We start from the raw sequence: 13432 nt of genomic DNA, 5'->3' as shown, positions 1-13432 counted from the left end.
GTTATAGCTGCCACTGTACACAGCCCAAAAACATGGCAGCTGAATGCGAATCTGACCGAAACAATGTAAAGACACAGAAAGCCTCAGTCAAGCCAAGTTCACCACTTAAAGGATTTGGAAGAAATCCAAGATGAAATCATGTGGTTACCTCCATTTTTTCTACTGGAAAGGCCAGAAAGCAGGGGAAAATGTCCCCATTTTCAAGACTACTGGGTCTGCTGAGACAGGTTGCATGTACAGGAAATTGCAATACCCAGCCTGCAGGGAATGGATGCTCTCTTTGGGAATTGCCCAGCTCTTCTCTGGAGCTGCACTCTGAGCAGAGGAAGCCAGTAATCGTCTGTCTTGGCCAAATATGACAGAGGCTAGCCAACATCTGATGGTCTGTTGTGGCATGTGTAGGGCAACCAGCACAGAAGCAGTGGGAACACACTGTTCTCCCCAGTGTCCATGGGGAGAACAGGAATGCCCCTCCTCACCCCAAATCTGGCTATTGTGGGCTGCTACTCATACTTCTGGTCGGTGTGTGAGTTTAAAGCAATGAAGTACTTTAACAGGCAAAATATCCCATGCAGTGGGAGCACAGATCTGTTTGCCTGCAATCCATCCTCAAATTTACTCACTTCAATTATCACCACAGCATCGCCACCAAATGGCAAAGCCACATTAGCACTTAAAATGCCTGAAATTTTATCGATGCCAAAGAGCATGAAGAAAATACATAGCATCTTTGTTCTTGAATGGAGAAACAATCTCACAGAAAGCCCAGCTCAATCTGCTTCCATCTTCTGATGCCTTCAGCAGTGGCATTGTTAATGTGACTAGCAGCGATGAAAGGAATCACAGACAAACAGAAGAAACATGTGAAAGCCAAAGCCTCCAGTGAGTGATGAAATAAAGACCTCCCAGAACTACCAGCAGGAGAAGGTATTCCTATCGGACTATTTCCTCTGGACATATCATGTTCTGGGATGCAAATTATTTTCTTGAGCAGATAAGTTCTTGCTCATGTAATATAGCATTTGTAAACACGTATTTCCATGAAACCTCACATACATTAGCCTGCTGTGCACAGAAGGCACAGAGATAGCAGTGAATTATGCACTCTGCAGAGCTGATTGACAGGGCACAGATCAAAGCAGAAGAAAAAGAGCAGTGACTGTGGGAATGAATGCAATACCCCAGAAACCACATTGCTGAAGAGCTCAAGCAGAAGGCAGTCATCTGTGATCACGGGTGAACGATACACTGATTCCAACATCAAGCCCGCTTCCAGGTATACACACAAGGCAGTACAGTACTCTGGCATGAAAGAACAGCCCCTTCAGACACAGAGGAAAATAGCCTTGCTCCCAAAAGAAGTGAATGGAAAAAAAGAAAAAAACAAGCTGTACAATATCTATCAAATGAGCCAGATGTTAAGCACGTACAACAGTACGTTACAGGTTCACGCAGGTTGTGCCATTCATGTTTAATGCTGTGGTCTCAAATGTGACCAAAGCTACAAAATCGAAGTCCCCAACTGGGACTTGTCAGGGACTTGGATTCTCAGGCAGAGGATAATGTCACCTTAGCAAGTGTTTGATGAGAAGCACAGAGAAAGGGATAAACCCGCAGCACCGAAGCGCTGAGCAGCAGGTAGCAGGCAGCCAGCAGCCCGGGTGGGAGGCAGAGAGGAGGCAGGGAGCAGCAAAGGGCAGGAGGCACGGCGTACCTGGTGGCCCTGGGGGACCTCGGAGGTGCACCTTACAAATACATCCTTTTGGGCATCTGCACTGAGGGCAAGAATAAGCAGCTGCTGTTCGCCTGTGAAGACAGTAAAAGACGGTGTGCTGATGGTAAGCTTTTCAAGCTTGAGCAGTGGGTGTCCACTGGCTACGGCCACCAAGTCTGCAGAAAGTACCAACCAAAAAAAGCCCACTTAGAGTCACTCAGCAGGAGATACATGGCCCCAACAGAAAAATGATAGGACGTCCACTAATCAAAAAAGGGCCTAAGCTCCCACCAGTTTTATTTTCAGCCTGAGGTAATAAAATAAGCCTAGGTGCTTGAAAACTATTTGGAGAATGTATTTTTATGGGCCTTCTGCTAAGGTCAAGGAGTGCTTGGGGTGCTTGTGGGACAGCAGATTTAGGTGCCAAAATGATGAGTAGGAAGAGGTGTGTCATACTGACACTTCCGACCTACTTCTTGTCACCCAGTGCTTCCACAGAGCGCTCCAGAGGGGTTCCCCATTGCCAGCATTTCTGTCCTGGTATTTCTGAAGCCCATTCTAATTATTGAAAGTGCCACCAAAATTGCAGTAACACTGGTACTGTGCTTTATATAATAGTTGATCCTTTGCAGAGTAAAATTGGGGTGCCTTTGATCTGGATCATCTCTCAGGTGTATAATGTCTATCTTGATATGGCATAAGCCAGGCATAGAAGTTAAAGAGAGACAGTATTTGAAGAATGAACCAGATACAACAAGATGTCAGCCCCCAAATGTACATTTCTTAGTATTACAGCAGACATATTGCTGGATTCCATGTCTTCGCTAGCACTCATGACAGGAAGCGGCTGCAGATAGGGAGCTCTGCAGGGTCTTGTCACTCAGAGAGCAAATATGGTCTGAAAAGTGTAATGTCTTTTTCTTCTCGTTACATCTTTGGGTAATGCAGATATGATCTGCAGCTAGCAGCTGAATAATAAATCAAAATGCTCACAAAACAAAAACACTTTCCCCCCCCCCCCCAAAAAAAAAGAGACAATTAAAAGGCACTCCCTTCCCAACAAGACTTAGACACAAAATAAAAGCAGCCACCAGCGTTTTCATTAGTTAAGTAATTTTTTACTGTCATTGATGTCAATTGGCTTTAAAACAAAGAAAGCCTCAGCTCCACAGTTAAAAAGAATACGTGCCATGTTAGTCAAAATCAGTCTTACACTATCTCACCTAAACTTCTGGACACAAAATGCATACTTGAAACAATTCTGGTCCTATTTTTGTGTTAAACACAGTGCATTACGAATAATAAGGCAGTAACTTCCTTTAAGGGCTAATGTCCATAACTGGAACAAAATGACAAGCGCACTCCTTTAGCACTGTGGTCTCCTTCCACCATCTGCTGGGTTTCCTTTGTTATTGCTGGAGTTAAAAGTCTGAGGTTCTTTTTTAAGAACATGATTACTTATTTTAATTTTCTCCCTTTCCCTCATCTCTCAGGTATATTTTGTCATTTATGAAGTCCTGAATGAAGATGTATTGCTAATCCTTACGGAAATGTTATATCTTACCAAATTTATTGCCAGATATGAGGATATTTTTCAAGAGAAAAGAAAGGTTTAATTTGGTTTTGTGAGTATAAAAAAAAGCATTTCTGGTTATTTTACTTTCTAAAGTGAAAGAACATTTTACTGACAAAAGTAGGTTGTTTCCTATCTCTGACTGACTTTTTTTTTAACTCCATATTACTCTATACCAGCATGAACAGCATTTTGGCTTGGACTTCATATGACAAGCCATGACTAACCAAGTATCTCTTGCAACATTTTATTAACAGTGATCCACAAATTAAAAGCTACACAAATGCTTCTTTTCTTAAGAGACTAGGATGAATCTGCCTCAATGCTGTTTAGGTGGGGAAAGTATTTATATAACATAAACTGAGCATATTTACATAGAATTATCAAGAGATGGGAAATGCTGAATTCCCCTTCCACGCACAAAGTCAAACATGCACACACCTCAATGCTATTTTTACACTGTTTTTTCTTAGTAGCAGCACATTTTAGGGTTTCTTATAGTCCAGAATATGGACCTAGTTAGCTTTTATGCATTTATGTCAAAAATTATGTATCAACATGGATGTTTAGGACCTTTTTGGTATGTAAGAGGATCTCATCAGAAAGGTAAAGAAGGAACATCCGTTTTGGCCTGGTAATGAGGCTGAATCTAGAACAGGTTTTTCCAATAGTTCACCTGAGAACTTCCTTGCAGAGCTAACCAAAAGTTGGGAGTTTTCTTTCTGGCTTTTGTTTTCCAAATGTTTTTGTGAGGAAAAATCTGCACCAAGAGCAGTAAACACAATCTTTTTTTAAAGCACAGATGGTCAGAAATCTCTAGAGTGGGCTTACAAATGTAACTCCAGTATGAGCACGTATTATAAAACTGATTTCCCATGAAAAAGATTGCAGATCTCCAAAGAAACAGCTTTGCTCAGCATTCATATATACATTAATTTCAATGTAAACCGGAAGAGGTCTAGGCTAAGGTCAAATGCTTCTGGAAAATGTCATCTCTTTTTTTTTTGAAGAAAGTAATTTTTTTACAATATCGTGTTATGTCTCTACGGTGGGAAGTTTCAAGAATTATGCAACACTGAATAAAAAAAAGAACTAATTAGATTCAGTGACAGGAGGCAGAGGTCAAAGAAAACATCTTAATGTCAAGATTCTCAAAGATGGAGAGTTATTTTGGATGCCTCCATTTTTGGGCAGCTACTAGAGGAAAGCCATACTTTCAGAAAATGATTTGGCTTCTGAATGCTGGGTTCTATTAAAGTGTTTCTATTGCTCCAAACCGGATGATTAGTTATTGTGGTCTTCAAGTTGTGTGATTATTTTAGGACATTTTCCTGAGTGTAAAAATGTCGTAATAAAGACCTCAGCAGTGTGCTTTGAGGCTTCATACGTTAGTGTCTATAAAATGCTTTGAACGGATTTTAATGGAAGACCTCATAAATGTGTAAAAGACTACTATTATCATTTTTCACAAGATTGAGATTTAAGGGGCGAAGCAAAAAGAAATGTTGTGACAATATGATAAATGCCTCTTTTTTACTATTCCTGTATAGACAGCAGGAAGAGAACACAAGATAGACCTGCAAGGCCAAGGTAAATTAATTAATTAATATTTGAAAAATATTTTTAAAAAACACTCGCTGTCTTTATAATGAAATTGTAAAAGTGAGGTATTTCTAAAAAATGAGTTGATCTGGGGGTTTGTCCTTTGATCCCACTATCTTTAAAGTACACTACAAAAACTGAAGGGATTGTAACCTCTTGGAAAACCTTTTACAGCATCAAACAAGAGCCCTCCTCTGACTTTGAAGATACCCTGGAATCAATTAAGAAGGCCCTAAATGATGTCGGAATGAGTCAGGAGTTTTGCAGAATCACTGGCAGGCTTCCACTTAGAGACAATCAGTGGGAATATGAGAAAACAGGGAAGATTAGCCACCCCCATTAAAGACAACAGCATTAGGAGCTGTTTTCAAAACACTAGAGCTTCTTCTTGCCTAATGCTTTCAAAGCTGCTGTTCTCAGCTAAACTGATGAGTTGTTCTGTGTCTCTATTTTTAGTATGGGAAATTCAAAATAAACTTGGAAGAAGTTCTTTGAAGTCAAATGCACAAGTCAAATTACATCTTGACACAACTGACTCCTGCTCTTTTCCTTGTGAGGTTAATTAAACCAGTGTAACCTAAAGTACTATGGAAGATGAAGAAGAATATTTTAAACCTGTTTTCCTTTGCTTCACACTGATGTAAAAGACAGGAAATAACCTTGCTCTTGACCAGTGCCTGACCAAGTCCTCCACTGATCTGAAAACCAAAGACAACTTCTCTGTACCTAGCAGGCTATCTCTATGCTCGCAGAAAGGACGGCAGATTAGCTCATCCCTGAAAAACTGCTCACTTATGTTGTGTTTTCTGAAGCTGAGGAGCTACAAAGTTCTTCATACCCTGCTTTCTGAAAAGACACTGAGTTGCAAACCTTCACACTTGCAAAGAAAAATACCTTGGAGTTGGAAATCAAGTGAAAGCTTTCTCCCTGCCTCCTGCCCTCTCTTCCTTCCTTCTTCCCTCCCTCCCCAAAATAAAGTGGCATTTTGCTCTATTCCCACGGAAGTAAGTGAGAACCGGATTGGTCCTTGTGGTTTGCTTTGGTTATATTTGGGAACTTCTTTTATCCTCCTTCCTGTAGTATTACTCCCAGTAATAACACCAGGGCTTTAAAAACACTAAAGGCTCCCAGGGTTGCAGCTGGTAAATTTTCATGCAGAAGCTACAGAGTATTTTCCGCACTACAGCAGATCCTCTTAACTGGTTCATTATCAGCAGAATCCCCTGTACACTAAAATCCAGAGGCAGCAAAATACTCAGGCATGTCCTTAGAGATAAGCTTGTGTTTACATGATTTGCTAGATGAAGACCTATAGACAAAAGCTGTCATGGAGAAACTGTGACACCACATGGACATTCTCTCAATTGTCACATTTCTTCCAGTTCTACATTTGCTTTTCAGGCTGAAAGCTGGAGAAGCGTGGATTATGTACATGTTAATAGCCCTTTTGCTTCCCTGTAGAGCCAATGGTAAAATCTATTTAAGCTGAGTCCTAGGGAGGCGGAGAGGTCAAAAATGAATGGTACAGCCTATAGCTGAATGGAAAGTCCTAAATTTTTTTTAAAAAGGAAAGTAAATGGGGTCAACAAATGGGAAAGCCAACTGTTACTGGGAAGCATTTTAATTCCAGTCTGTACAGCAAATGGTCTTCAGCTACATGAAGCAGATAAAGAATGACTGCAGCTTTCAATAGTGTCCTGTCAAGTAGGTTAGCAAAATAAAGACAGATGGCAAAGGATTATAACTAATTCTTTTTCCTAATTCATCTTTTCCCAACCATTCCACTGCACTCAGTCTAACTAGAGATTTACCAGCTTAACTTCCCCTCTATAGGTCACAGTGACAAACCGCATGGTATAGATTTGCAACTTCCCTTCATTAGGAATGTTTAATTGGGCACGACTGCTTTTCATCAGCTGCCTTTAAATGCTGCTTCTGAACAAAGGATGTTTACAGTGTTGCAATGATAGAACTCTAGCTTCATTTGTAAAGCAAACATCCCAAAAACCCCAGGAATATCACAGTATTTCTGGTGAATGTAGCTGTTCTGCTCAGTTAAAGAAGAATTTCAGGCTGGAATCTCTTACCTAGATGTGGGTAATCTCACAGCACAATACTAACACTACTGTCCTAAAGATACCTTACTGTTTCTTCCCTGTGCTCTTTTTTCCTGTGCAGATAGAGAAAGGAAGCCATGTAGCACAGCCGTGATAATGCCAAAAGCGTGCAGTCCAGGATTCAGTGCGAGAGGGCCCGTCCTGCGGTCATGGCTTCTCATTGCCTGCCTGATGCTGCTCTTCCTCCTTCCCCACTCGATTATTTAAAGCAATATTTTGAAAATCCTCACCGGTTTTTGATGTCTCTGTTTTCAAATGCCTGGCCTGAGACACACTGGGCCTGATCTTCCCAGGTGTCGATGATCGATAATTTCTCCTTATGGAGTCAATGGGGAACCGACAGTATTCAGCACCTTCCTGAGCCTCGTCCAGAGTATCTTGAAGGAAATGGGGAAGCATGCCTCCAGCATACAGTCTGTGCTGCCTCCCTGCTTCTCCTAGTTGCTTTTACACCTCAGTCTGTCCTAACACCTCTTGACAATTCCAGATCTGGGCTCTCTTTAGATAGTCCTTTTGGGCTTCTGTGCATTTATCATTCTTCTCTTTGAATTTCTAAATTGCTCCAGTAAAAAAATCTGGGAAATGGTAATTACTTTTCTTCCTATACTTTTACTTTCCTCTCCTTTTCTCCTCTATCACTTGCTTTCTTTTCACCAGAAAAAAAATTGGAAGGCACATGTCAGTGACAACAGCACCATCTTCTGTTCTGCAGAGATTATGAAACCTTCACTCATGTTTCCATGACTCCTCCAGAGATGGGTCTGGTTGAAAATTTTGGAGCTAGAGCTGGATCTGAACTAACTCTTCAAAAGTTTGAATGTCTCAAAAAGTCTGAATGTATGTGTGGAAGTGCGGGTGTATGAAAGGCTACAGAAATTTCAGCTCTCATACCACTTATCTCTGTGAGCCACCTTTACATTTGTCTTTTATTCTCCTCCTCATAAAAGCTCAGTTGCAAAACTTGGGCTACTTTTTCTTTCCTACCTTGTGGCTTGACACATTGCTAGTTTCTGATTTTATTTATTTATTCGTTTATCACAATTAGTGTTATCTTTATTCTCTACCAACAGTACTGCGCTGCTGGTCACCGGGGGAAATATGCAGCCCAAATAGATGACAAGATACGCACAGACGGGGGATCAGCTTATCAGTCCACATAGAAGGCCATAGACCACAGAAGGTCATAGACCATGTGCTGCCTAAAATTTGTGTCAGCGTGACAACAAAGGGAGGTTTGGGGTATAAAAGAGGAAAATGAAGTGGGAGTTAGCAGGAGAAAAAGCGTGAAGCATGAAGGTACTTACTTGAAAGTCTAATATATGGACAATTAAGACTGGCAGCATGGGTAGGTCAGCGTGGAAGTCAATGTCTTGTTATTAGATAAGAGGATGGGGAAGGATAGACTAATAGGTCTGGAAAGGGAAAGGGAAAAGAAGCACCGTGTGATGTAGCACAGAAGAGGGAGCCAGCAGAGGGACATAAAGGGAGAGGTGGCAAGGTCAAAACAGCAGGCTAAGAAACAGATCTTCGCAACAGCAAGATCTAATTAGGGTAAGATCACTTTTGTTAAGCCAGGGAAGGGGATGTGGATGTGATATGATGACAATAATTCTAAGCATGTGGGTAGATAGGAAAGGGCCTGTTTGGGGGAAATTCTGCATAGAATTTGCAAGATACAGGGTTTGTTCATATTTCACAATGGAGTTTGGTGATAGAAATGTAGCTAGCTACTCAACAGGTAGCTTGTGGGCAGTGATAGCTGACATACTATACCAACAGTAGACATACTGTCAGATTGGGATATAAGAATCAGACTGGGATGCAAGTGTTGAAATTAACACTGAACTGGAACCGGAGAGGACAAGCTCCAGGCTCACTGTAAGTGGGTACGAAGTTCAGAAATGAAAGGGAGGAGGGGCGGAAGGCGATAGCTGGAGGGAGGAGCTGAATCTCAGTTTAAAATGGTAAAGACTAAGACATGCTTGCATTGTGACGTGAAAAAGCCAGAAGATTTAGAAGCAATGTAGGGCCAGTGAATGAAACAAATACGAGGATCAGGAGATAACAGCACAGTCTCCCTGTAGAAATGTGACCAGCTTTCCTGGCTGCATATCAATTATTTCCTCTTTCAGTTCGAACATTTCTGCCTCTATCCCTCTTAGCAAGGGGCTTCAAGGACTTTAGGGCAAACGGACAAAAATGAGGTGACTTTCTTCTTTCCCTTTCTCACCTCTTGTAACTTTTTCCTTACCTCCTGGCAGAGAGCAGAAGTTTCTCAGTAATCGCCCTTTTCTAGTCCTTCTACTTCCACCCATCTTGTCCAGCTTCACCTAAACCTAGAAGATACATATATGTCTGTACTTGGGTATGAACCTTTACCAGAGTACCCAGTCCCTTTATCCCATGTATGCTCCTCACTGCAAGTGCTGTCTTGGAGTGAGATTCATGTAAAAGCCATGCGCACAGCTGGTTTTTTTGCACAACAGCACTGAGGAAATCTAGAAGCGAACATGAATATACCTAACTATCTGGTAAGGTTTGTTGTATGGAGCACATCTGTGCTTTTCGTTCTCCCATTTTATTGTGGGACAGGGATGTGGTGGGAAATTTTCTGCATGACTCTTTCAGAAATGTCCCATCTACTTCTCCTGCACGCAGTGGGAGAGGAGAGACAAGGCTGTGTTATGTACCCAGTCCCCCTAGAGATCTTACCCTATGCAGACACACTCTTTCCAGCAAGAAAGAAAATCATGCTGCAGGGTCAACTAAGCCCTCCTCCTCAGGAACTGTGCAGAATTACCTGTAAGTGTGCAGGTGGTAGTATGATACTGTAAGAGGTTTCATAAGAATCATAGAATCGTAGAATCACAGAATGGTCTGGGTTGGAAGGGACCTCAAAGATCATCTAGTTCCAACCCCCCTGCCATGGGCAGGGACACCCTCCACTAGACCAGGTTGCCCAAAGCCCCATCCAACCTGGCCTTGAACACTGCCAGGGAGAGGGCATCCACAACCTCTCTGGGCAACCTGTGCCAGTGCCTCACCACCCTCACAGGGAAGAATTTCTTCCTAATATCTAATCTAAATCAACCCTCCTTCAGTGTAAAGCCATTACCCCTTGTCCTGTCACTCCATGCCCTTGTAAACAGTCCCTCTCCAGCTTTCCTGTAGGCCCCTTCAGGCACTGGAAGGCTGCTGTAAGGTCTCCCCGGAGCCTTCTCTTCTCCAGGCTGAACAACCCCAACTCTCTCAGCCTGTCTTCACAGGAGAGGTGCTCCAGCCCTCGGATCATCTTCATGGCCTCCTCTGGACTCACTCCAACAGCTCCATGTCCTTCTTATGTTGGGGGCCCCAGAGCTGGACACAGTACTCCAGGTGGGGTCTCACCAGAGCAGAGTAGAGGGGCAGGATCACCTCCCTCGACCTGCTGGTCACACCTCTTTTGATGCAGCCCAGGATACGGTTGGCTTTCTGGGCTGCAAGCGTGCATTTCCAGGTCATGTTGACAAGAAAGGTATTTTGTATAATCCAAACCCACCATTGACACAAAACTTTTTAAAAACACTTTTTAAACACCTGGGCTCTAATAATCTAATGTGGTAGCTCAGCTCAGCAGTGGCTTTATGGCAACGGCATAACACATGCTTCCAAAATAGTTAAGTGGGGATTTCCAAGACTTGTAACTAGCTGTCTGTAGTTTATACTGTAGTTTTATCCATGATCCTTTTCCAATACAACCAACTGCTGGAATGATCATCCACAGATTGTTCCTAGTATACAACTGCCCAATTGTGTGATCACAGGGGAAAACACTGACATCAGAACAAGTCTATATTTGTCTAAAAGAGTATACAGTTAACTAAGGCACTGATTTTTTTTACTAGGGATATGAGGAAGGAACTTTAGTCCTCTTGTATTGCTAAATTGGTGTAGCATCATGATCCTGATGAAAATCAATAAACTATCATTGTTAAGTATCTGAGTTGTAAAACCAACCCCAACTTGGTCAGCTAGTTATCACGTGCTGGAAACCCGAATCATCAGCAAAGGTGTTGTGAAAAAGTTTAGACATGAATCAAAAATAATATGTTTCTCATCTCTGTCCTGCCTCCTATAGGCTGAGAAATAGTATTAAATGGCACAGAGAGGCTCTCCCTTAGAGGAAGAGTCTGTAGTAAACCCCGCATCTGTTACGGGGAGTTGAGCAGTACTTCATGGCCTATAGATAGCAGTGGCCTGTTGAAGAAGACATGTCCAGACTGGCCATTTATTTCAGGGCTGTCTGCTATTTTGGTGGACTGATGTTTCAGGTAATTCCTCTTAGTCCTAGGTTTCTAAAATAGATTAATCTGATTGAGGGAGAATATCTCACATGGCAGAAGTAAAGAAAACAGCTGCAGGCTGTCCTCTCTCAAAAAGACCCCAAGCTATTTCAGCCTCTGATCTAGGCCATATGCTGAGGCTGGAGGGAACCTGGATAGGTCAGGAAATACAGAATATCTTCTAAGTAAGCGTGCAGAGTATACGAGAGATCAGCAGGTGTGGCATGTTCCGAGTGCTGAGGTTGGGGCCGTAAGTCCAGGCTGAAAAGGCTTTGGGATCCTAGAGGTGGCTGCAGCTGGCAGGCTGCGGGCCTATGAGCAGCGCTGGCTTGGGAAGAAGCGGGGAAAGGGTTGGGATAAGCTCAGAAAGTGGAGAAAAGAGAATGGGACACGGTCTTTGGTGAGGTACGGGTATGTGCTGGAAGCGTAGAGCTGGAAAGCACAAATTTAGGGTCTTAGCACGAGGACACTTAACGAGTATGGTGCAAGGGTGTGATTGCTGTGGCTTTCGCCATTTGGAAATTACAACACGCTGCTTCTTGCTCCTTTTCTTTCTCTTAACTCCATATCCACCTTTCTGGGTTTTTTTGTCATTTATCTTTCCGCATCACATTGCACTCAGAAGCTCCCCAGCCTAATCTCCCATGGGCTTAATTTCTCACCCACTTCTTTTTGTCTGGTAAGATGATCTGCAGTGAAACAGTTCAAATTTAAATGCTGATGTTTAACTTGATGTAGTAAGACTTTAGATTTGGCACCCCACTGTGATAAAGGCAAGGCAGAATTCAGACAATAATGGAGAAACAGCACAGCACCTAGTATTTTACTCTGTTTTGATTACTACTTGCTGTGCAGACCTTTAACGCTTCATTTAGTTGAGTCTTACAGGTGCGTGGAAGGGACGAGTAAGATTGCAATAAGGAAGGGATACCCTGCTTGGCACTTTTTCAAGCCTGATAAAAGAAACACCCACAATTCATCAGACTGCGTGCTGTAAGTAAGAAATGGAAGAGTTACTAAAGACATCAGAGCAAATGGAAAAGCAAACAAAAATGTATGATGGCATGAAGGAGATTTCAACTGTTAAGCATCCTATTTGCCAACATACATTATACTCGTTCCTCCTCTGAAAAATGTTTTTCTGTATGTGAAACAAAGAACTAGGTTTTACTTTACATTTAACCAAATGTTATCAGTTTGAACGGTTTTCTCGAGTTTTTTCTAGATTCTGTATTTTATATGTAACTGAACGCATGCAGAGTGGTAAGGCATATGGAAACTGTGTTAGCTAGCAGGTTTAAACTATTTCCTTTCCACCTCCTCTTTCTAGAATATATCACATATATAGTCACACTACAGGTCCACTTCTAATAAGAAGCTTCAGCCATTTTGCAATTGGTAGACTCTCAAAGACAACAAATTTCTAATAAAGTTTGGGGAAAATGGATAACCAGGAAAAGGAGAGACTGGACTTGTGTGATTTGGAGACAGTGATCAAGTGGGAGCTCACACTGAAAACTTTCAGGAAGTCTTTCTTCATTAGATACCTAAGCAACTACGGCTTAGCCAAGGTAACTCCCATACCCATCGGAAACCACATTGCATCCGTGCTGCTGTGCAGGGAATTTGCTGTCCATTGCTTTCGCAGGAACAGAAGGTTCCAGGTTTGCCCTTTCTTATGACTACGTCTCCTAGGAGGGTGGTTTGCCACCATTTTTGATATGCCGATCTTTAAATTTTTTTCAAGGGAATTGTAATCTCGTATAGTGAATTGACACTGGAAATCAGGCTGCTTTTCCTAGTTACGCTTTGGCTGCACTAGTACATTAAGCTGCTTGGGACTTGTTCTCTGGCCCCAGTGCCAGTGGCCTGGACCCTCGTAACAAGCTGACAGCACGGAGCAGGCGCCCAGGAACGCCTCCGGTCTCTTCGTGAGGCAGACGCAGGGCATTCAGGTAGACTTCTGGGATGCTGCGATGATGACGTGGACTGGTTTCAACAACTTGTATTGGCACAAATGGTAACAATGAGCAGGACAGATGGGAGAACTGGCATTTTGTGTGTTACTGCTGCTTGATCTTGTGTTGCTATGTGCACGAAGCGT

This window comes from Grus americana, chromosome 3, assembly GCF_028858705.1.
Source record: "Grus americana isolate bGruAme1 chromosome 3, bGruAme1.mat, whole genome shotgun sequence".
NCBI classification, from domain to species: Eukaryota; Metazoa; Chordata; class Aves; order Gruiformes; family Gruidae; genus Grus; species Grus americana.
Note: the sequence above shows the minus strand (reverse complement) of the source record.